At 48.1% G+C, this 22,461-nt stretch overlaps 1 long non-coding RNA gene across 1 annotated transcript; it reads right to left on the bottom strand.

The window, feature by feature from the left end:
- Nucleotides 1-13,710: 13,710 nt before the first annotated feature.
- Nucleotides 13,711-20,583, bottom strand: LOC137587930 (uncharacterized). The gene is made up of 3 exons (XR_011033985.1): nucleotides 20,446-20,583; nucleotides 16,339-16,377; nucleotides 13,711-14,249 (listed from the first exon to the last, which is right to left on the bottom strand). It is a non-coding gene; the product is annotated as an uncharacterized lncRNA (long non-coding RNA).
- Nucleotides 20,584-22,461: the final 1,878 nt, after the last annotated feature.

Here is a 22,461-nt window from a genome sequence, read left to right as displayed (position 1 = left end):
TAGTCACACTACTGCTCTCACTGTGACCGTGAATTACAAGGTTCACCACTGCTATCATGCTGAAGGTTAGACAGACTGCGGCTCTCACTGTGACACAGTCACTCGGTTCACCACTGCTCTCACAGTGAGCGTTAGTCACACCATGGCTCTCACAATGAATGTCAGTCACACGGTTAAACACTGCTCTCACGGTGAACGTAAATCACACGGTTCACCACTGCTCTCACAGTGAACGTCAGTCACACCACTACTCTCACGGTGAACGTCAGTCACACTGCGGCTCTCATTGTGACACAGTCACACGGTTCACCACTGCTCTCACAGAGAGCGTCATTCACACCATGGATCTCACGATGAATGTCAGTCACACGGTTAAACACAACTCTCACGGTGAACGTAAATCACACGGTTCACCACGGCTCTCACGGTGAAGGTCAGTCACACCACTGCTCTCACGCTGAACGTCAGTCACATGGTTCACCATTGCTCTCACGGTGAACGTCAGTCACAACATTGCTCTCCTGGTGAACGTCAGTCACACGGTTCACCACTGTTCTAACGGTGAACGTAAATCACACGGTTCAACACTGCTGTCAGAGTGAATGTCAGTCACACCACTGCTCTCACGGTAAACTTCAGTCACATGGTTTACAACTGCTCTCACAGTGAACGTTAGTCACATGGTTCACCAAAGCTCTCACGGTGAATGTCTCTCTCACGGTCCACCACTGCTCTCAGAGTGAAGGTTAGTGACACCACAGCTCTAACGGTGATCGTCAGTTACACCACTGCTGTCACGGTGAACGTATATCAAATGGTTCACCATTACTCTCATGGTGAACGTCAGTCACACCACTTCTCTGATTGTGAACGTTAGTCACATGGTTCACCACGGCTCTCACGATGAACGTCAGTCACACGGTTCACCACTGCACTCACTGTGAACGTCAATCACACTTTTCACCACTGCTCTCACACTGAGCGTAAATTAGACGGTTCACCACTGTTCTCACGGTTTAAGTTAGTCACACTACGGCTCTCACTGTAAACGTCAGTCATACGGTTCACCACTGCTGTCCCGGTGAAGGTCAGTCACACGATTCACCACTGGTCTCACAGTGAATGTCAGTCACACCACTGCTCTCACGGTGAACGTCAGTCACACTGCGGCTCTCATTGTGACACAGTCACTCGGTTCACCACTGCTCTCACAGTGAGCGTTAGTCACACCATGGCACTCACGATGAATGTCAGTCACACGGTTAAACACTGCTCTCACGGTGAACGTCAGTCACACCACTGTTCTGAAGGTGAACGTTGTTCACACTACAGCTCTCACGGTAAAGGTTAGTCACACGTTTCGCCACGGCTCTCATGGTGAACGTTAGTCACACTACTGCTCTCACTGTGACCGTGAATTACAAGGTTCACCACTGCTATCATGCTGAAGGTTAGACAGACTGCGGCTCTCACTGTGACACAGTCACTCGGTTCACCACTGCTCTCACAGTGAGCGTTAGTCACACCATGGCTCTCACAATGAATGTCAGTCACACGGTTAAACACTGCTCTCACGGTGAACGTAAATCACACGGTTCACCACTGCTCTCACAGTGAACGTCAGTCACACCACTACTCTCACGGTGAACGTCAGTCACACGGTTCAACACTGCTGTCAGAGTGAATGTCAGTCACACCACTGCTCTCACGGTAAACTTCGGTCACATGGTTCACAACTGCTCTCACAGTGAACGTTAGTCACATGGTTCACCAAAGCTCTCACGGTGAATGTCCCTCTCACGGTCCACCACTGCTCTCAGAGTGAACGTTAGTGACACCACAGCTCTCACGGTAATCTTCAGTCACATGGTTCACAACTGCTCTCACAGTGAACGTTACTCACATGTTTCACCACGGCTCTCACGGTGAAAGTCAGTCAAACCACTGCTCTCACGCTGAACGTAAATCACACGGTTCACCACTGCTCTCAGAGTGAACGTCAATCACACCACTGTTCTCACAGTGAACTTCAGTCACATGGTTCACCACTGCTCTCACGGTGAGAGTGCCACTGCTCTCACGGTGAACGTATATCAAATGAACTTCAGTAACGTTAGTGACACCACAGCTCTAACGGTGATCGTGCCACTGCTCTCACGGTGAACGTATATCAAATGGTTCACCATTACTCTCATGGTGAACGTCAGTCACACCACTTCTCTGATGGTGAACGTTAGTCACATGGTTCACCACTGCTCTCACGGTGAATGCAGTGAAACATTTCACCACGGCTCTCACGGTTTAAGTTAGTCACACTACGGCTCTCACTGTAAACGTCAGTCATACGGTTCACCACTGCTGTCCCGGGGAAGGTCAGTCACACGTTGCACCACAGCTCTCACGGCAAAGTCAGTCACACGGTTCACCAGTTCTCTCACGGTGAACATCAGTCACACCACTGCTCTCACGGTGAACATCAGTCACACGATTCACCACTGCTCTCATCTCATGGTTAACATCAGTCACATGGTTCACAAGTGCTGTCACGGTGAATGTCAGTCACACCAGTAATCTCACGGTGAACGTCAGTCACACGGTTCACCACAACTCTCACGGTGAAGGTCAGTAACACGGTTCACCAATGCTGTCATGGTGAATGTTAGTCACACTTTTCACCACAGCTCTCACGGTGAACGTCAGTCACACGGTTCCCCACTGCTGTCACGGTGAACGTCAGTCACATGGTTCACCACGGCTCTCACGGTGAACGTCAGTCAGACGGATCATCACTGCTCTCACGGTGAACGTCAGTCACACGGTTCACCACTGCTCTCACGGTGAAAGTCACATGGTTCACCACTGCTCTCACGCTGAAAGTTAGTCACACTATGGCTCTCACTGTCACACAGTCAAACGGTTCACCACTGCTCTCACGGTGAACGTTAGTCACACTACGGTACTCACGATTAACGTCAGTCACACGTTTCACCACAACTCTCACGGTGAACGTCAGTCACACTACGGCTGTCACGATGACCGTCAGTCACCCGGTTCACCACTGCTCTCACGGTGAACGTTAGTCACACTACGGTTCTCATGATGAACGTCAGTCACACGGTTCATCACTGCTCTCACGGTGAACGTCAGTCACACGGTTCACCAGTGCTCTCACGGTGAAAGTCAGACGTTTCACCACAGCTCTCACGGCAAAGTCAGTCACACGGTTCACCAGTTCTCTCACGGTGAACATCAGTCACACCACTGCTCTCACGGTGAACATCAGTCACACGATTCACCACTGCTCTCATCTCACGGTGAACATCAGTCACATGGTTCACAAGTGCTGTCACGGTGAATGTCAGTCACACCAGTAATCTCACGGTGAACGTCAGTCACACGGTTCACCACAACTCTCACGGTGAAGGTCAGTAACACGGTTCACCAATGCTGTCATGGTGAATGTTAGTCACACTTTTCACCACAGCTCTCACGGTGAACGTCAGTCACACGGTTCCCCACTGCTGTCACGGTGAACGTCAGTCACATGGTTCACCACGGCTCTCACGGTGAACGTCAGTCAGACGGATCATCACTGCTCTCACGGTGAACGTCAGTCACACGGTTCACCACTGCTCTCACGGTGAAAGTCACATGGTTCACCACTGCTCTCACGCTGAAAGTTAGTCACACTACGGCTCTCACTGTCACACAGTCACACGGTTCACCACTGCTCTCACGGTGAACGTTAGTCACACTACGGCTGTCACGATGACCGTCAGTCACCCGGTTCACCACAACTCTCACGGTGAACGTCAGTCACACTACGGTACTCACGATTAACGTCAGTCACACTACAGCTGTCACGATGACCGTCAGTCAGACGGTTCACCACTGCTCTCATGGTGAACGTCAGTCACATGGTTCAACACAGCTCACACGGTGAACATTAGTCACACTACGGTTCTAATGATGAACGTCAGTCACACGTTTCCCCACAACTCTCACGGTGAACGTCAGTCACACTACGGTTCTCACAATGAACGTCAGTCACACGCTTCAGCAGTTCTCTCACGGTGACCGTAAATCAGACTGTTCACCACTGCTCTCGGAGTGAACGTCAGTCATATCACTGCTCTGACGGTGAACGTTAGTCACACTACAGCTCTCACGGTGAATGTCAGTCACACGGTTCACCACTGCTCTCACGGTGAAGGTTAGTCCGACGTTTCACCACAGCTCTCACGGCAAAGTCAGTCACACGGTTCACCAGTTCTGGCACGGTGAACGACAGTCACACCACTGCTCTCACGGTGAACATCAGTCACACGATTCACCACTGCTCTCATGGTGAACGTCAGTCACACGGTTCACAAGTGCTGTCACGGTGAACGTCAGTCACACCACTGCTCTCACGGTGAACGTAAATCAGACGGTTCACCACTGCTCTCACAGTGAACGTCAGTCATATCACTGCTCTGACGGTGAACGTTAGTCACACCACTGCTCTCACGGTGAACGTAAATCACACGGTTCTCCACTGCTCTCACGGTGAACCTTAGTCACACTACGGCTCTCACTATGACACAGTCACACGGTTCACCATGGCTCTCATGGTGAACGTTAGACACACTATGGCTCTCAAGATGAACGTCAGTCAGACGGTTCATCACGGCTCTCACGGTGAACGTCAGTCACACGGTTCACCAGTGCTCTCACAGTTAACGTCAGTCACACGGTTCACCACTGTTCTAACGGTGAACGTCAGTCACATGGTTCACCAATGTTCTCACAGTGAACATTAGTCACACTACAGCTTTCACGATGAACGTCAGTCACACTACGGCTGTCACGATGAACGTCAGTCACACGGTTTAACACAACTCTCACGGTGAACGTCAGTCACACTACGGCTGTCACGATGAACGTCAGTCACACGGTTCACCACAACTCTCACGGTGAACGTAAGTCACACTATGGTTCTCACGATGAACGTCAGTCACACGCTTCACCAGTACTCCCACAGTGAACGTCAGGCACACCACTGCTCTCACAATGAACGTCAGTCACACGGTTCACCAATGCTCTCACGGTAAATTTTAATCAGACGGTTCACCACTGCTCTCACAGTGAACGTCAGTCATATCACTGCTCTGACGGTGCACGTTAGTCACACTACAGCTCTCACGGTGAACGTCAGTCACACAGTTTACCACTGCTCTCACGGTGAACGTCAGTCACACGGTTCACCATTGCTCTCAAGGTGAAAGTCAGTCACAAGGTTCACGACTGCTGTCACGCTGAACGTTAGTCACACTACAGCTCTCACTGTCACACAGTCACACGGTTCACCACTGCTCACACGGTGAACATTAGTCACACTACGGTTCTCATGATGAACGTCAGTCACACGTTTCACCACGGCTCTCACGGTGAACGTCAGTCACACAGTTCCCCACTGCTCTCACGGTGAACGTTATTCACACTACGGTTCTCATGATGAACGTCAGTCACACGTTTCACCACAACTCTCACAGTGAACGTCAGTCATACTACGGCTCTCACGATGGACGTCAGTCACACGGTTCACCACGGCTCTCATGGTGAACGTCAGTCATATCACTGCTCTGACAGTGAATGTTAGTTACATGGTTCTCCACTGCTATCACGGTGAACCTTAGTCACACTACGGCTCTCACTGTGACACAGTCACACGGTTCACCATGGTTCTCACAGTGAACGTTAGACACACTATGGCTCTCACGATGAACGTCAGTCAGACGGTTCATCACGGCTCTCACGGTGAACGTCAGTCACATGGTTCACCACTGCTCTCACGGTGAACATTAGTCACACTACGGCTTTCACGATGAACGTCAGTCACACTACGGCTGTCATGATGAACGTCAGTCACACGGTTCAACACAACTCTCACGATGAACGTCAGTCACACCACGGCTCTCACGATGAACGTCAGTCACACGCTTCACCAGTGCTCCCACAGTGAACGTCAGGCACACCACTGCTCTCACAATGAACGTCAGTCACACGGTTCACCACTGTTCTCACGGTGAACATCAGTCACATGGTTCACCACTGCTCTCACGTTGAACATTAGTCACACTGCGACTTTCACGATGAACGTCAGTCACACGTTTCACCACTGCTGTCACGGTGAACGTCAGTCACATGGTTCACCACGGCTCTCACGGTGAACGTCAGTCAGACGGATCATCACTGCTCTCACGGTGAACGTCAGTCACACGGTTCACCACTGCTCTCACGGTGAAAGTCACATGGTTCACCACTGCTCTCACGCTGAAAGTTAGTCACACTATGGCTCTCACTGTCACACAGTCAAACGGTTCACCACTGCTCTCACGGTGAACGTTAGTCACACTACGGTACTCACGATTAACGTCAGTCACACGTTTCACCACAACTCTCACGGTGAACGTCAGTCACACTACGGCTGTCACGATGACCGTCAGTCACCCGGTTCACCACTGCTCTCACGGTGAACGTTAGTCACACTACGGTTCTCATGATGAACGTCAGTCACACGGTTCATCACTGCTCTCACGGTGAACGTCAGTCACACGGTTCACCAGTGCTCTCACGGTGAAAGTCAGACGTTTCACCACAGCTCTCACGGCAAAGTCAGTCACACGGTTCACCAGTTCTCTCACGGTGAACATCAGTCACACCACTGCTCTCACGGTGAACATCAGTCACACGATTCACCACTGCTCTCATCTCACGGTGAACATCAGTCACATGGTTCACAAGTGCTGTCACGGTGAATGTCAGTCACACCAGTAATCTCACGGTGAACGTCAGTCACACGGTTCACCACAACTCTCACGGTGAAGGTCAGTAACACGGTTCACCAATGCTGTCATGGTGAATGTTAGTCACACTTTTCACCACAGCTCTCACGGTGAACGTCAGTCAGACGGATCATCACTGCTCTCACGGTGAACGTCAGTCACACGGTTCACCACTGCTCTCACGGTGAAAGTCACATGGTTCACCACTGCTCTCACGCTGAAAGTTAGTCACACTACGGCTCTCACTGTCACACAGTCACACGGTTCACCACTGCTCTCACGGTGAACGTTAGTCACACTACGGCTGTCACGATGACCGTCAGTCACCCGGTTCACCACAACTCTCACGGTGAACGTCAGTCACACTACGGTACTCACGATTAACGTCAGTCACACTACAGCTGTCACGATGACCGTCAGTCAGACGGTTCACCACTGCTCTCATGGTGAACGTCAGTCACATGGTTCAACACAGCTCACACGGTGAACATTAGTCACACTACGGTTCTAATGATGAACGTCAGTCACACGTTTCCCCACAACTCTCACGGTGAACGTCAGTCACACTACGGTTCTCACAATGAACGTCAGTCACACGCTTCAGCAGTTCTCTCACGGTGACCGTAAATCAGACTGTTCACCACTGCTCTCGGAGTGAACGTCAGTCATATCACTGCTCTGACGGTGAACGTTAGTCACACTACAGCTCTCACGGTGAATGTCAGTCACACGGTTCACCACTGCTCTCACGGTGAAGGTTAGTCCGACGTTTCACCACAGCTCTCACGGCAAAGTCAGTCACACGGTTCACCAGTTCTGGCACGGTGAACGACAGTCACACCACTGCTCTCACGGTGAACATCAGTCACACGATTCACCACTGCTCTCATGGTGAATGTCAGTCACACGGTTCACAAGTGCTGTCACGGTGAACGTCAGTCAGACGGATCATCACTGCTCTCACGGTGAACGTCAGTCACACGGTTCACCACTGTTCTAACGGTGAACGTCAGTCACATGGTTCACCAATGTTCTCACAGTGAACATTAGTCACACTACAGCTTTCACGATGAACGTCAGTCACACTACGGCTGTCACGATGAACGTCAGTCACACGGTTTAACACAACTCTCACGGTGAACGTCAGTCACACTACGGCTGTCACGATGAACGTCAGTCACACGGTTCACCACAACTCTCACGGTGAACGTAAGTCACACTATGGTTCTCACGATGAACGTCAGTCACACGCTTCACCAGTACTCCCACAGTGAACGTCAGGCACACCACTGCTCTCACAATGAACGTCAGTCACACGGTTCACCAATGCTCTCACGGTAAATTTTAATCAGACGGTTCACCACTGCTCTCACAGTGAACGTCAGTCATATCACTGCTCTGACGGTGCACGTTAGTCACACTACAGCTCTCACGGTGAACGTCAGTCACACAGTTTACCACTGCTCTCACGGTGAACGTCAGTCACACGGTTCACCATTGCTCTCAAGGTGAAAGTCAGTCACAAGGTTCACGACTGCTGTCACGCTGAACGTTAGTCACACTACAGCTCTCACTGTCACACAGTCACACGGTTCACCACTGCTCACACGGTGAACATTAGTCACACTACGGTTCTCATGATGAACGTCAGTCACACGTTTCACCACGGCTCTCACGGTGAACGTCAGTCACACAGTTCCCCACTGCTCTCACGGTGAACGTTATTCACACTACGGTTCTCATGATGAACGTCAGTCACACGTTTCACCACAACTCTCACAGTGAACGTCAGTCATACTACGGCTCTCACGATGGACGTCAGTCACACGGTTCACCACGGCTCTCATGGTGAACGTCAGTCATATCACTGCTCTGACAGTGAATGTTAGTTACATGGTTCTCCACTGCTATCACGGTGAACCTTAGTCACACTACGGCTCTCACTGTGACACAGTCACACGGTTCACCATGGTTCTCACAGTGAACGTTAGACACACTATGGCTCTCACGATGAACGTCAGTCAGACGGTTCATCACGGCTCTCACGGTGAACGTCAGTCACATGGTTCACCACTGCTCTCACGGTGAACATTAGTCACACTACGGCTTTCACGATGAACGTCAGTCACACTACGGCTGTCATGATGAACGTCAGTCACACGGTTCAACACAACTCTCACGATGAACGTCAGTCACACCACGGCTCTCACGATGAACGTCAGTCACACGCTTCACCAGTGCTCCCACAGTGAACGTCAGGCACACCACTGCTCTCACAATGAACGTCAGTCACACGGTTCACCACTGTTCTCACGGTGAACATCAGTCACATGGTTCACCACTGCTCTCACGTTGAACATTAGTCACACTGCGACTTTCACGATGAACGTCAGTCACACGTTTCACCACTGCTGTCACGGTGAACGTCAGTCACATGGTTCACCACGGCTCTCACGGTGAACGTCAGTCAGACGGATCATCACTGCTCTCACGGTGAACGTCAGTCACACGGTTCACCACTGCTCTCACGGTGAAAGTCACATGGTTCACCACTGCTCTCACGCTGAAAGTTAGTCACACTATGGCTCTCACTGTCACACAGTCAAACGGTTCACCACTGCTCTCACGGTGAACGTTAGTCACACTACGGTACTCACGATTAACGTCAGTCACACGTTTCACCACAACTCTCACGGTGAACGTCAGTCACACTACGGCTGTCACGATGACCGTCAGTCACCCGGTTCACCACTGCTCTCACGGTGAACGTTAGTCACACTACGGTTCTCATGATGAACGTCAGTCACACGGTTCATCACTGCTCTCACGGTGAACGTCAGTCACACGGTTCACCAGTGCTCTCACGGTGAAAGTCAGACGTTTCACCACAGCTCTCACGGCAAAGTCAGTCACACGGTTCACCAGTTCTCTCACGGTGAACATCAGTCACACCACTGCTCTCACGGTGAACATCAGTCACACGATTCACCACTGCTCTCATCTCACGGTGAACATCAGTCACATGGTTCACAAGTGCTGTCACGGTGAATGTCAGTCACACCAGTAATCTCACGGTGAACGTCAGTCACACGGTTCACCACAACTCTCACGGTGAAGGTCAGTAACACGGTTCACCAATGCTGTCATGGTGAATGTTAGTCACACTTTTCACCACAGCTCTCACGGTGAACGTCAGTCACACGGTTCCCCACTGCTGTCACGGTGAACGTCAGTCACATGGTTCAGCACGGCTCTCACGGTGAACGTCAGTCAGACGGATCATCACTGCTCTCACGGTGAACGTCAGTCACACGGTTCACCACTGCTCTCACGGTGAAAGTCACATGGTTCACCACTGCTCTCACGCTGAAAGTTAGTCACACTACGGCTCTCACTGTCACACAGTCACACGGTTCACCACTGCTCTCACGGTGAACGTTAGTCACACTACGGCTGTCACGATGACCGTCAGTCACCCGGTTCACCACAACTCTCACGGTGAACGTCAGTCACACTACGGTACTCACGATTAACGTCAGTCACACTACAGCTGTCACGATGACCGTCAGTCAGACGGTTCACCACTGCTCTCATGGTGAACGTCAGTCACATGGTTCAACACAGCTCACACGGTGAACATTAGTCACACTACGGTTCTAATGATGAACGTCAGTCACACGTTTCCCCACAACTCTCACGGTGAACGTCAGTCACACTACGGTTCTCACAATGAACGTCAGTCACACGCTTCAGCAGTTCTCTCACGGTGACCGTAAATCAGACTGTTCACCACTGCTCTCGGAGTGAACGTCAGTCATATCACTGCTCTGACGGTGAACGTTAGTCACACTACAGCTCTCACGGTGAATGTCAGTCACACGGTTCACCACTGCTCTCACGGTGAAGGTTAGTCCGACGTTTCACCACAGCTCTCACGGCAAAGTCAGTCACACGGTTCACCAGTTCTGGCACGGTGAACGACAGTCACACCACTGCTCTCACGGTGAACATCAGTCACACGATTCACCACTGCTCTCATGGTGAATGTCAGTCACACGGTTCACAAGTGCTGTCACGGTGAACGTCAGTCACACCACTGCTCTCACGGTGAACGTAAATCAGACGGTTCACCACTGCTCTCACAGTGAACGTCAGTCATATCACTGCTCTGACGGTGAACGTTAGTCACACCACTGCTCTCACGGTGAACGTAAATCACACGGTTCTCCACTGCTCTCACGGTGAACCTTAGTCACACTACGGCTCTCACTATGACACAGTCACACGGTTCACCATGGCTCTCATGGTGAACGTTAGACACACTATGGCTCTCAAGATGAACGTCAGTCAGACGGTTCATCACGGCTCTCACGGTGAACGTCAGTCACACGGTTCACCAGTGCTCTCACAGTTAACGTCAGTCACACGGTTCACCACTGTTCTAACGGTGAACGTCAGTCACATGGTTCACCAATGTTCTCACAGTGAACATTAGTCACACTACGGCTTTCACGATGAACGTCAGTCACACTACGGCTGTCACGATGAACGTCAGTCACACGGTTTAACACAACTCTCACGGTGAACGTCAGTCACACTACGGCTGTCACGATGAACGTCAGTCACACGGTTCACCACAACTCTCACGGTGAACGTAAGTCACACTATGGTTCTCACGATGAACGTCAGTCACACGCTTCACCAGTACTCCCACAGTGAACGTCAGGCACACCACTGCTCTCACAATGAACGTCAGTCACACGGTTCACCAATGCTCTCACGGTAAATTTTAATCAGACGGTTCACCACTGCTCTCACAGTGAACGTCAGTCATATCACTGCTCTGACGGTGCACGTTAGTCACACTACAGCTCTCACGGTGAACGTCAGTCACACAGTTCACCACTGCTCTCACGGTGAACGTCAGTCACACGGTTCACCATTGCTCTCAAGGTGAAAGTCAGTCACAAGGTTCACGACTGCTGTCACGCTGAACGTTAGTCACACTACAGCTCTCACTGTCACACAGTCACACGGTTCACCACTGCTCACACGGTGAACATTAGTCACACTACGGTTCTCATGATGAACGTCAGTCACACGTTTCACCACGGCTCTCACGGTGAACGTCAGTCACACAGTTCCCCACTGCTCTCACGGTGAACGTTATTCACACTACGGTTCTCATGATGAACGTCAGTCACACGTTTCACCACAACTCTCACAGTGAACGTCAGTCATACTACGGCTCTCACGATGGACGTCAGTCACACGGTTCACCACGGCTCTCATGGTGAACGTCAGTCATATCACTGCTCTGACAGTGAATGTTAGTTACATGGTTCTCCACTGCTATCACGGTGAACCTTAGTCACACTACGGCTCTCACTGTGACACAGTCACACGGTTCACCATGGTTCTCACAGTGAACGTTAGACACACTATGGCTCTCACGATGAACGTCAGTCAGACGGTTCATCACGGCTCTCACGGTGAATGTCAGTCACATGGTTCACCAGTGCTCTCACAGTGAACGTCAGTCACACGGTTCACCACTGTTCTCACGGTGAACGTCAGTCACATGGTTCACCACTGCTCTCACGGTGAACATTAGTCACACTACGGCTTTCACGATGAACGTCAGTCACACTACGGCTGTCATGATGAACGTCAGTCACACGGTTCAACACAACTCTCACGATGAACGTCAGTCACACCACGGCTCTCACGATGAACGTCAGTCACACGCTTCACCAGTGCTCCCACAGTGAACGTCAGGCACACCACTGCTCTCACAATGAACGTCAGTCACACGGTTCACCACTGTTCTCACGGTGAACATCAGTCACATGGTTCACCACTGCTCTCACGTTGAACATTAGTCACACTACGACTTTCACGATGAACGTCAGTCACACGTTTCACCACTGCTGTCACGGTGAACTTTAGTCCACGGTTTACCTTGTGAACAGGTGGAGACAGACACTGCATCAAAATGAAATGTTTCAAATCAGGGTGGAGTAATCATGAAGTACTGCCCTCCTGCTCCTCCTCCTCCTCTTCCCCATCTCCGTTTCTCCCCCCCGGTGGGACGGCTGATTCACCAGCTTCAGGGAAGCGGGGGTGTGTTGATGTCATCTTGACAGATAGATTGTCCGGTAAACGCAGCGGGGATGGCGTCAGACTTCGGGACATCACTCTCAGGGTGATGTCAGTGTGATGAAATCACTATGCAGCACTTCTTCCAGCTGTGATGTCAGACGGCCCTGGCAGGACTGCAGACTGAGGGCCATTCCCCTCCATTACCAAGGGTGGGGGAAACTCATGATGTAAAGCCTTCCCTTTGTTTTTGTCCATTACACATGGTTAGTTCTCACCGTCAGGCTGCTGACATGTTTTAATTTAATCAGGGTGTGAAACAGCACGGAAAGCTTCGACTCTGACCTTTTATTAACACCAGACTGATGGTGATAGTTTATTTGTCATGACTACAGTTTTTTCCCGGGGTAACCACGGTCCTGGTGTGATGAACGGTCCACAGGAAAGCAATTAGAGGGTGCAGAATCCCAACAGGGACAGTTGGGATTAAAACAAAATGGCCTGAATTGTCAGAGCGGTGCCTCATGAACGTGTTTCTGAGACACACGGCTGTGATGTGATGAAACGGCACTATTTGTATAAGAATTTAAATTTGAACTGAGTCAAGCGTTTTTGACTTATTTGTGTCATAATTAACAACATAATGTAAAATGAGATAATAGATCACCTCTCAGCTCCCTTCCTTGAATCTGCTCTTTTTTAATCCATGCTGACTGAGACTCATCCTTCACACCGCTTGCTAAACCTCTCCTTAATCAGGTTCCATTGGGATTCATTGGTTCCCTTGGTGATGATCACATGATGAATAGCTGAAGCTGGGTCGAGCCAAGTTGCAACACTTACCACAAAGGAAGTGAATCCCTAACAGATGCTGACCAGCTTGTGGCTGGTTGGCTCTTCCCAACAACATCTACCAACCCTCCAGCATTGGGGGGACACCTGTGCACTCTTCCAGTACGTTTCTCTGCTCAGTGTGTAGTTCACCCTTTAAGCCTCTAACAATGTGTTCACCTCTTTGTTCTGAAGCCCCCCCCCCAATAAAAACAAATCACTTCAGATGTAATTTAGTCTTGTTGATGTGAAATTAGTAGCATGGACCATCTATTTATATCTTACCCAAGGAATAGAGGCAGTAATGTACTATAATGAAAAAAGAAGTCCACTAATTTAAATGAGCAAATCCTGAGGAGCCGCCTGGAGCGCCGACTTGTCTGGTGGGTTAACTCCTACAGAACCTTCATCCGGCTCGTTCACACCAACACGAGACGTGTCTGCAGGTGGGAATGTCATCCCGTTTGCTTCAGGACATTCACAGGAACACACCTGGAATGAAAACACACACATCAGTTCCCAGAGATGCAAACTGATGTAGTTCCCTTTTTCTGCCACAACCTCCAGCGAGCAGCACCGCTCCACACACACATATCCAACGCTCATCTCCCTCGTCTTTCTGGCAATTACAGATTTAACACAACATACTTTACAATGGAGTAGAACATGAGTCAGAGCAGCTTCTTCCAGGCTTCTCTGTGTGAAGGTGGAGTCTGAGCAGAACACTGTCTCTCTGTATTTACTGCCCCAGTCAGGTTGCCCCTCTCAGACAGGCCCTCGCTGTGATCTGCACCTCACAGCAGATCATGTGTCCTTTTAAATATACCTCAGCGGATGGTTCATTTCATGGTCACTTGAATGTACAAGGATTTAGCGCCTGATTGTGTCACTTCCCCTGTGGCTCAAGCGAGGCTGTTTCAGCTCAATCCGCTTCAGCTGGAGGACCGTTTCCTCTGTGTCCTGACGCCAGCATCTGGACGTCGCTGAGGCTCCAGGAGTCTTGACCCCTGGATGGTGTGTGGACCACCCCCCCACTCAGCCCCGATCCCTCAGCACACACTCATTCACACACCCAACACACACACTCTGAACGTTCTGGTGTTTGTTCTCATCTGAAATGGGAGACTCACACGGTAATGGCGTGTGTGTGTGTGTGTGTGTGTGTGTGTGTGTGTGTGTGTGTGTGTGTGTGTGTGTGTGTGTGTGTGTGTGTGTGTGTGTGTGTGTTCATATGTGCTCACTCATGTTCAGCCCCCCGTCCCCCCTCCCTCTGCAAAATTTGCTGCACCTCATTTACTTGGTGGTGAAGAAGCTGATTAAATATTTAAAGTATGGCGTGCTTTCCTCTGGCATCAGGTGTAAGTCACGCCTGTAATCTGCTCGCGTGGTGCACGGGGTAGTAATTATAGTGTGTGGGGGTCCGATAGGCAGGGCTTTGTTTATGTTTTACACTTTAATAGGCCTGTTCTTGCTTTGGTGTGTGTGTGTGTGTGTGTGTGTGTGTGTGTGTGTGTGTGTGTGTGTGTGTGTGTGTGTGTGTGTGTGTGTGTGTGTGTGTGTGTGTGTGTGTGTGTGTGTGTCTGTGTGTGTGTGTGTCTGTGTGTGTGTGTGTGTGTGTGTTCTCTGCATCCATTCTAGTAGTATTTATGACATTGTTCTGTTCTGATATGTGAGCATTATGTAAACATTGGATTCAGTATCTTATTTCACCCTAAGTACTACTACATGAAATTCAGGACCAGCTTTTAAAGCGGACACCCTTTATTGATGGTTTATGACTTAATTGATGGTTAATAAATCCTTTACTCATGTTTTATTCATCAGTTATTTACAGGCTGCATGTTGAACTCAGTGGTGTCCGTGGAGACGATTGCTGCTGTGTTGTCTGTCCAATGGATAGCTGCACAAGGTTATCAGAAGACTGGGCTCATGCAGTGGAGAAAAGACAGCTAATAATGCTAATGTTAGCTTGTTGCTAACGCCGCAGCTTAGGCACTGGGAGTAAATATGCAAATGGTGCATTTGAAGTGTTGTGGCAAAACTTATGAGTTAGTCTTTCATGATTTCTCCACAAGATCAGGCTGAACAACCCGAGCAGCAGCCAGTGAATTACAGTGGGTGGTAAAGTCACCATCTTGACATGAAAGTCATGAAACCCTGTCAGCAACCATTTACCTCTTTAAAACTGCGACAGTCATTGAGTTTGTGATTCAATTTCTGGAAAAATTCCATTCAGCTGATCAAAAAATGCACCTGAAACAACAACTGTTCTGGAATGATCCAGAAGTGCAGTCAGTTCTCATGCTGGAGACATTCAGGTTTTGAAGAGAAACTGGGTTACCTCTCCTGGTGGAGATTTGAATGTTCATTCAAGTCATGAGCAGCATTAGAAAACATGAGACAAGATGCTAAAACTCAGTGGATGGAAAACAAAACCGACTGGTATTATTTCTTTTAGGGAAAATGAGCCAATATGGAATGCAAGAAGGAGACCATCTTATAATTGAGTGAAAGAAGTATTAAAAACTTTGGCCCCAAGTGGGCTTAAACTGTTACATAAAAGTACTTAGAGAAAACTTACCTACTGTGCAGGGAAGCCTCGTGGACACCCTCCTTTAATCTGTGAAAACAATACATTTCCAACTGAGAATCCTAACCTAAAAGCCTTTAGAAGAAGAACAATTGATGGCAGTGTTATGCGCCTCCAAATGTCTGAGCCAAAGCTCTACAGAACAGACAATTCAGGAGCTGTAAGAAAGTCACAGTGGGCGGCTGGTGGAGCATCAAAGCATACAGTCACGCAGATACAGAGGAGAGGATATATGCCTAAATGACTGCTTTGTACATGGACTGAATTGTGACTTTAATCCATTTAGGTGCGTACATCCTCCAAAAAAGACCTTGAATGTAACATGAGTAATAAAGCAAAAGGAGCCGCATCCGTGCTTTACCTTAATCCCACACACTTTCATTTTTGTCACTAATCTGACAGATTTACACCCTTTTATTACCTGAATATGCCTCCCTCTACATATTTCACCTCTCTGAGAATCCTATTTGAAAATGTGGAAATTGGAGGAGAACATTTTTCAAGGGTTTCCAGAACGCATCATTTAAGACAACAGCTAAATAGAATTTTTGGAAAAAAGGTGACACACTAGCTCGAGTAACGTGACAGCCTTTTATGTTTAAAGTCCTTAACAAAGTTTCTTTGATTGCTTTTATTATTCGATCAGGACAAGCTCCAAAATAATCCTTCAGGGGAAGCATGTTTAAATATTATGACTAAAATTACCTGTTCATGTGTGACCCTAACTTAATCTGTACTGAGGAAGAGCAGAGAGACAAGCGGTGGTTGATGTCTCATGTTTGTTTCTCTATACCTGGAGGCATTTACCTTCAAATATCACTCTGTTGGCACTGAAAATATTGAAAGTCCACTCTGATCCTCCATGGTCCTGTTCTTAGATTAGAGTTAGGGTTAGGATAAGGATTAGGGTTAGAGTTAGGGTAGGGTTAGTATTAGGGTTAGAGTTAGGGTTAGGTTTAGAATTAGGGTTAGGGTTAGATTTAGGGTTACAGTAAGGGTAGATTAGAGTTAGGGTTAAGGTTAGGGTTGGGGTTAGGGTTAGGCTAGGTTAGAGTTAGGGTTAGGGGTTAGGGTTACAGTTAGAGTTAGGGTTACAGTAAGGGTAGATTAGAGTTAGGGTTAGGGTTGGGGTTAGGGTTAGGGTAGGTTAGAGTGAGGGTTAGGGGTTAGGGTTACGGTTAGAGTTAGGGTTACAGTAAGGGTAGATTAGAGTTAGGGTTAGGGTTAGGGTTAGAGTTAGGGTTACAGTAAGGGTAGATTAGAGTTAGGGTTAGAATTAGGGTTAGGGTTAGGATTGGGATTAGGGTTAGAGTTAGGGTTGCAGTAAGGGTATATTAGAGTTACGGTTAGGATTAGGGTTAGAATTAGGGTTAGGGTTAAGGTTAAGATTAGGATTAGGGTTAGAGTTAGGGTTACAGTAAGGGTAGACTAGAGTTAGGGTTAGGACTAGGGTTAGGTACAGTAAGGGTTGGGGTTAGGGTTAGGGTTAGGGTTAGGGTTAGGATTAGGGTTAGGGTTAGGGTTAGAGTTAGGATCAGAGTTAGGATTAGGGTTAGGATTAGGGTTAGGGTTAGAGTTACAGTAAGGGTAGATTAGAGTTAGGGTTAGGACTATGGTTAGGGTTGGGGCTAGGGTTAGGGTTAGGGTTAGGATTAGGATTAGGGTTAGGGTTAGGGTTACAGTAAGGGTAGATTAGAGTTAGCGTTAGGATAAGGATTAGGGTTAGAGTTAGGGTTAGGGTTAGTATTAGGGTTAGAGTTAGGGTTAGGTTTAGGATTAGGGTTAGGGTTAGAGTTAGGGTTACAGTAAGGGTAGATTAGAGTTAGGGTTAAGGTTAGGGTTAGGGTTAGGGTAGGTTAGAGTTAGGGTTAGGGTTAGGGTTAGAGTTAGGGTTACAGTAAGGGTAGATTAGAGTTAGGGTTAGGGTTGGGGTTAGGGTAGGTTAGAGTTAGGGTTAGGGGTTAGGGTTAGAGTTACAGTAAGGGTAGATTAGAGTTAGGGTTAGGACTATGGTTAGGGTTGGGGCTAGGGTTAGGGTTAGGATTAGGATTAGGGTTAGGGTTACAGTAAGGGTAGATTAGAGTTAGCGTTAGGATAAGGATTAGGGTTAGAGTTAGGGTTAGGGTTAGTATTAGGGTTAGAGTTAGGGTTAGGTTTAGGATTAGGGTTAGGGTTAGAGTTAGGGTTACAGTAAGGGTAGATTAGAGTTAGGGTTAAGGTTAGGGTTAGGGTTAGGGTAGGTTAGAGTTAGGGTTAGGACTAAGGTTAAAGTTGAGGCTAGGGTTAGGGTAGATTAGAGTTAGGGTTAGGGGTTAGAGTTAGGGTTACAGTAAGGGTAGATTAGAGTTAGGGTTAGGATTAGGGTTAGAGTTAGGGTTAGGGTTAGGGTTAGGGGTTAGGGTTAGGATTAGGATCAGAGTTAGGGTTAGGGTTAGGGTTAGTATTAGGGTTAGAGTTAGGGTTAGGGTTAGGTTTAGGGTTAGGGTTAGAGTTAGGGTTACAGTAAGGGTAGATTAGAGTTAGGGTTAAGGTTAGGGTTAGGGTAGGTTAGAGTTAGGGTTAGGGGTTAGGGTTAGGGTTAGGGTTAGAGTTAGGGTTACAGTAAGGGTAGATTAGAGTTAGGGTTAGGGTTGGGGTTAGGGTTAGGGTAGGTTAGAGTTAGGGTTAGGGGTTAGGGTTAGGGTTAGAGTTAGGGTTAGGGTAGGTTAGAGTTAGGGTTAGGATTAGGGTAGGTTAGAGTTAGGGTTAGGACTAGGATTAGGGTTAGAGTTAGGGTTAGGGTTATAATTAGGATCAGGGTTAGGGTTAGTCTGCCTGGATCCCCTTAAAGAAATGACTGTAAGTGCAGGGCTAGACTGTCAGTCACCCCCCCCCCCCATGCCCATGTGCAAAGAAATGAAAAATACACTATAAATAACTGAAAAAAAGAGAAGGGTTAGGGTCAGGATTTAAAAATTAGGGTTAGGTTTGGGTTCAAGATTAGGGTTAGGGTTAGGGGTTAGGATAATGAGGTGAATACACTATACGTGTTCGACTCCGTTCAAATTTCAGAAGACGCATCGACACGCCCCCTGTGTCTAAATATCTCCCCACCTATATATTTGAATAAGCCCTCTTGAAATAGTCTCACTTTGTCACCAACTCCACCCACTACCTGTCAATCAAGCGCTCAACCAATCATGGCTCATTTGCCACAAGGAATCAGGTGACTAACATGGCGTCAGGCGTCGGCTATGTTAGGAGCAGAAATACCTCTGATGGACTCCAGGTAACACCATCTGGAGTCAGAACTGTTAACAATGTTCATGTTCAGAGCAGAGGGTCCAAACAGAACCACACAGAAACAACCATTAGTGAGTGAAACTAGCTGCTAGCACCAACAGTCTGTCCAGATATGGTTTCTGTTTGGACTGGGACAATCCATGTACTACCCACAATGCTCCTGGGGGGCTGATGGAACGCTCTTTAGTAACTCCATACAGTTGTGTTCATGTAGTCACTAACAGAACCATCACTTCTCTAACAGTTCTTTAACACCTGCTCTTTGGACAGGAGCCTTTTCCTTTAGCGTTAGCTCCTTTAGCGTTAGCTCCTTTAGCGTTAGCTCCTTTAGTATTAGCTCCTCTCCCAGTCTCACCAGTAGTTAGTTTTCTTTCTCCAGGTAGCCTGCTAGCATTCATCTACGGCTTCACAATGCCCGCCCAGCGCCATCTGTGATTGGCCAACACAAAGTCGTTACGTCACTATGGTGATGTTTGACTTCGTTGGGTGCTCTTGGTTTATAATACCATTACATTTGTTTTATATGTTTGGTATGAAGTCTGATATTATTATTTTATTGTGGAGTTTCCACGGATTCCCGCTTGTATCCCCACCTATATATTTGAATAATCTCCCTTGTAAACTTCAGGCTGTCTCCTCCCGTCCCCCCTGAACTTGTGGCCGCTAGCCAAGTTAGCTCCGGTCTAACGTTTGTCCACGTGTCTCACTGAGGAGCCGTTTGGTCTTCAAATACAGCGGTTTATATTTTCTGATTGTGATGGACCTCACGTTGTCGTGTGGGGAACCCCGATGTTTATTCACCAGGATCCAACTCACCAAGCCGGTGTCTACCTAGATGGTCGGACCGTAACGCTGAAGCGGCCTTCGTCTTGGCGTTCGTCCATCACACACACGGAACCCTCACGGCTTCGTCCCACACTCGGAGACGTCACGGCTTCGTTGGACACAGCGCTCTGTTTTCTTGTGACGACAAAGAAAAAAAAGAAAACAAACGAAGTCTGATATTATTGTTTTATCGTAGAGTTTACACGGGTTCCTGCTAGTATATGTGTAAAAAGACAAGAAGAGGAATTTCCCTTCAATTAATCTACCATATATTGCATAGAAGAATGAAAGAAAGAATGAATGAATGAATGAATGAATGAATGAATGAATGAATGAATGAATGAATGAATGAATGAATGAATGGTTATGGATTAGAGTTAGCTTTCAGGGTTTAGATTAGATTTTAGGATTTGGAGTTAGGTTAGGGTTACAGTTTAGGTTTTAGGGTTACAGTTTAGGATTTAGGGTTAGAATTTAGGTTTCAGGGTTAGGGTTCAGGTTTTAGGGTTAGAGTTTAGGTTTCAGGGTTAGAGTTTATGTTTCAGGGTTAGGGTTTAGGGTTAGAGTTTAGGTTTTAGGGTTAGAGTTTAGGTTTCAGGCTTAGAGTTTAGGTTTCAGGGTTAGGGTTTAGTTTGTAGTTTTCAGTTTAAATTCTTAACCTGAAATTCAAACAAACTTGCTCACAGTTTCCACAGCGAGGTGAGTGCGGCTCTGCAGGATGATGATCGATGCAAGACATGTAAATAAATGCAGGGACGTCATGTGGTCAGAAATGCTGCTCGTGTGATGGCGTATAGTCTAATTTCTTGCATGTGTCTGTGAGAGTGTGAATTCACAAACTAATTCTCCTTGGCTTGACCGTTGATGCTGTTATCATATGCATGATGAACTGATTTAAAGCCACTAAATCTGTCCAGCTCAGGAGCTTTGGTGATGTCAGTTTTTGACTCCAGTCCTTTCCAGCTAGAAAAATTAAGATCTTTTATTCCCGCTCACAATTTTTTTTCAAACGTCTTCAGATGGATTTTCACATGTATTTTACAAGATGATAGAAAATCTCCCGGGTTGTACCGAGTGGGTGGAGGTGAGTTTTCGTGAGAGGGCTGTGTTAGAGGTGCTTGTTTTCCCACAAGTCTTTGGAGTATTCCCCTCTCCCCTCTCGCTGTAAACCAGCATCACCACACTGCTGATGGATGTCTCTGTGTTTGGCAGGTGCTCATACACTTGGCGCCTACTGTTGCCCACAGTGATGAGGCTGTCAGAGCAGAATGCTTCCAAGAGTGTAGGGGAACATTATATTTCACATTATCTCAGAACAATAGGCCATTTCCTGCTTGCTGCAGGCCAGAGACCGGCCGGGGGCTGCCAAGCTCCAGGAAGGGAGCACAGACTGCAGGAGAGGTTGGCGTCTAAAGGGGGGGAACTGTAGAAGTTGATGAAATGTTAGGTAGGTGGTTCCAGAATGGGTGAAAGCTAAGATTCCATGCCAGTTAGTCTGAGCAAAAACAGTTGTGGACTTTGTTACAGGTATGAATGGAAACACATGTCCAGAACGTTTCAGCCAGATTTTCTTTTTGCTACGTTAGTGCCGTAGTTCTATGAGGAGCGCTGTCAGTCTGTCTGTCCACCACTACACTATGGATGTGCTTAAATGGATTTATCAGACCTAGTCCAGACATTAATACACTGGTAGATAAATCAGAGACATCCCTTCCTTTGTGGTCCAATTCTTCCAACTCCAAAGTCTCCATCAAGCCTAAATGTCCTGTATTGTCTCTGAGAGCTCTAGCAGACCTCCATCGTTCTCACCGTGAATCCTGAACACTTCAGTGCCGTTCAATAACATGTGCTTTGGATGCATGGGGAGGTAGGATTGTCTCACCTACTCAGCATGCAGGGTGTGAGGTCAGACTATAGGCTAGAGATGTAAGACCTGCTTACATCCCTGTCTCCATCCTCTGTTGTGTCCTGAATGTAGAAAGAGCTCCACAGCTAGGAAACACCTCT

This window comes from Antennarius striatus, chromosome 20, assembly GCF_040054535.1.
Source record: "Antennarius striatus isolate MH-2024 chromosome 20, ASM4005453v1, whole genome shotgun sequence".
In the NCBI taxonomy this organism is placed as follows: Eukaryota; Metazoa; Chordata; class Actinopteri; order Lophiiformes; family Antennariidae; genus Antennarius; species Antennarius striatus.
The sequence above is the reverse complement of the archived record's forward strand: the minus strand, read 5'-3'. Positions and strand labels throughout refer to the sequence as shown.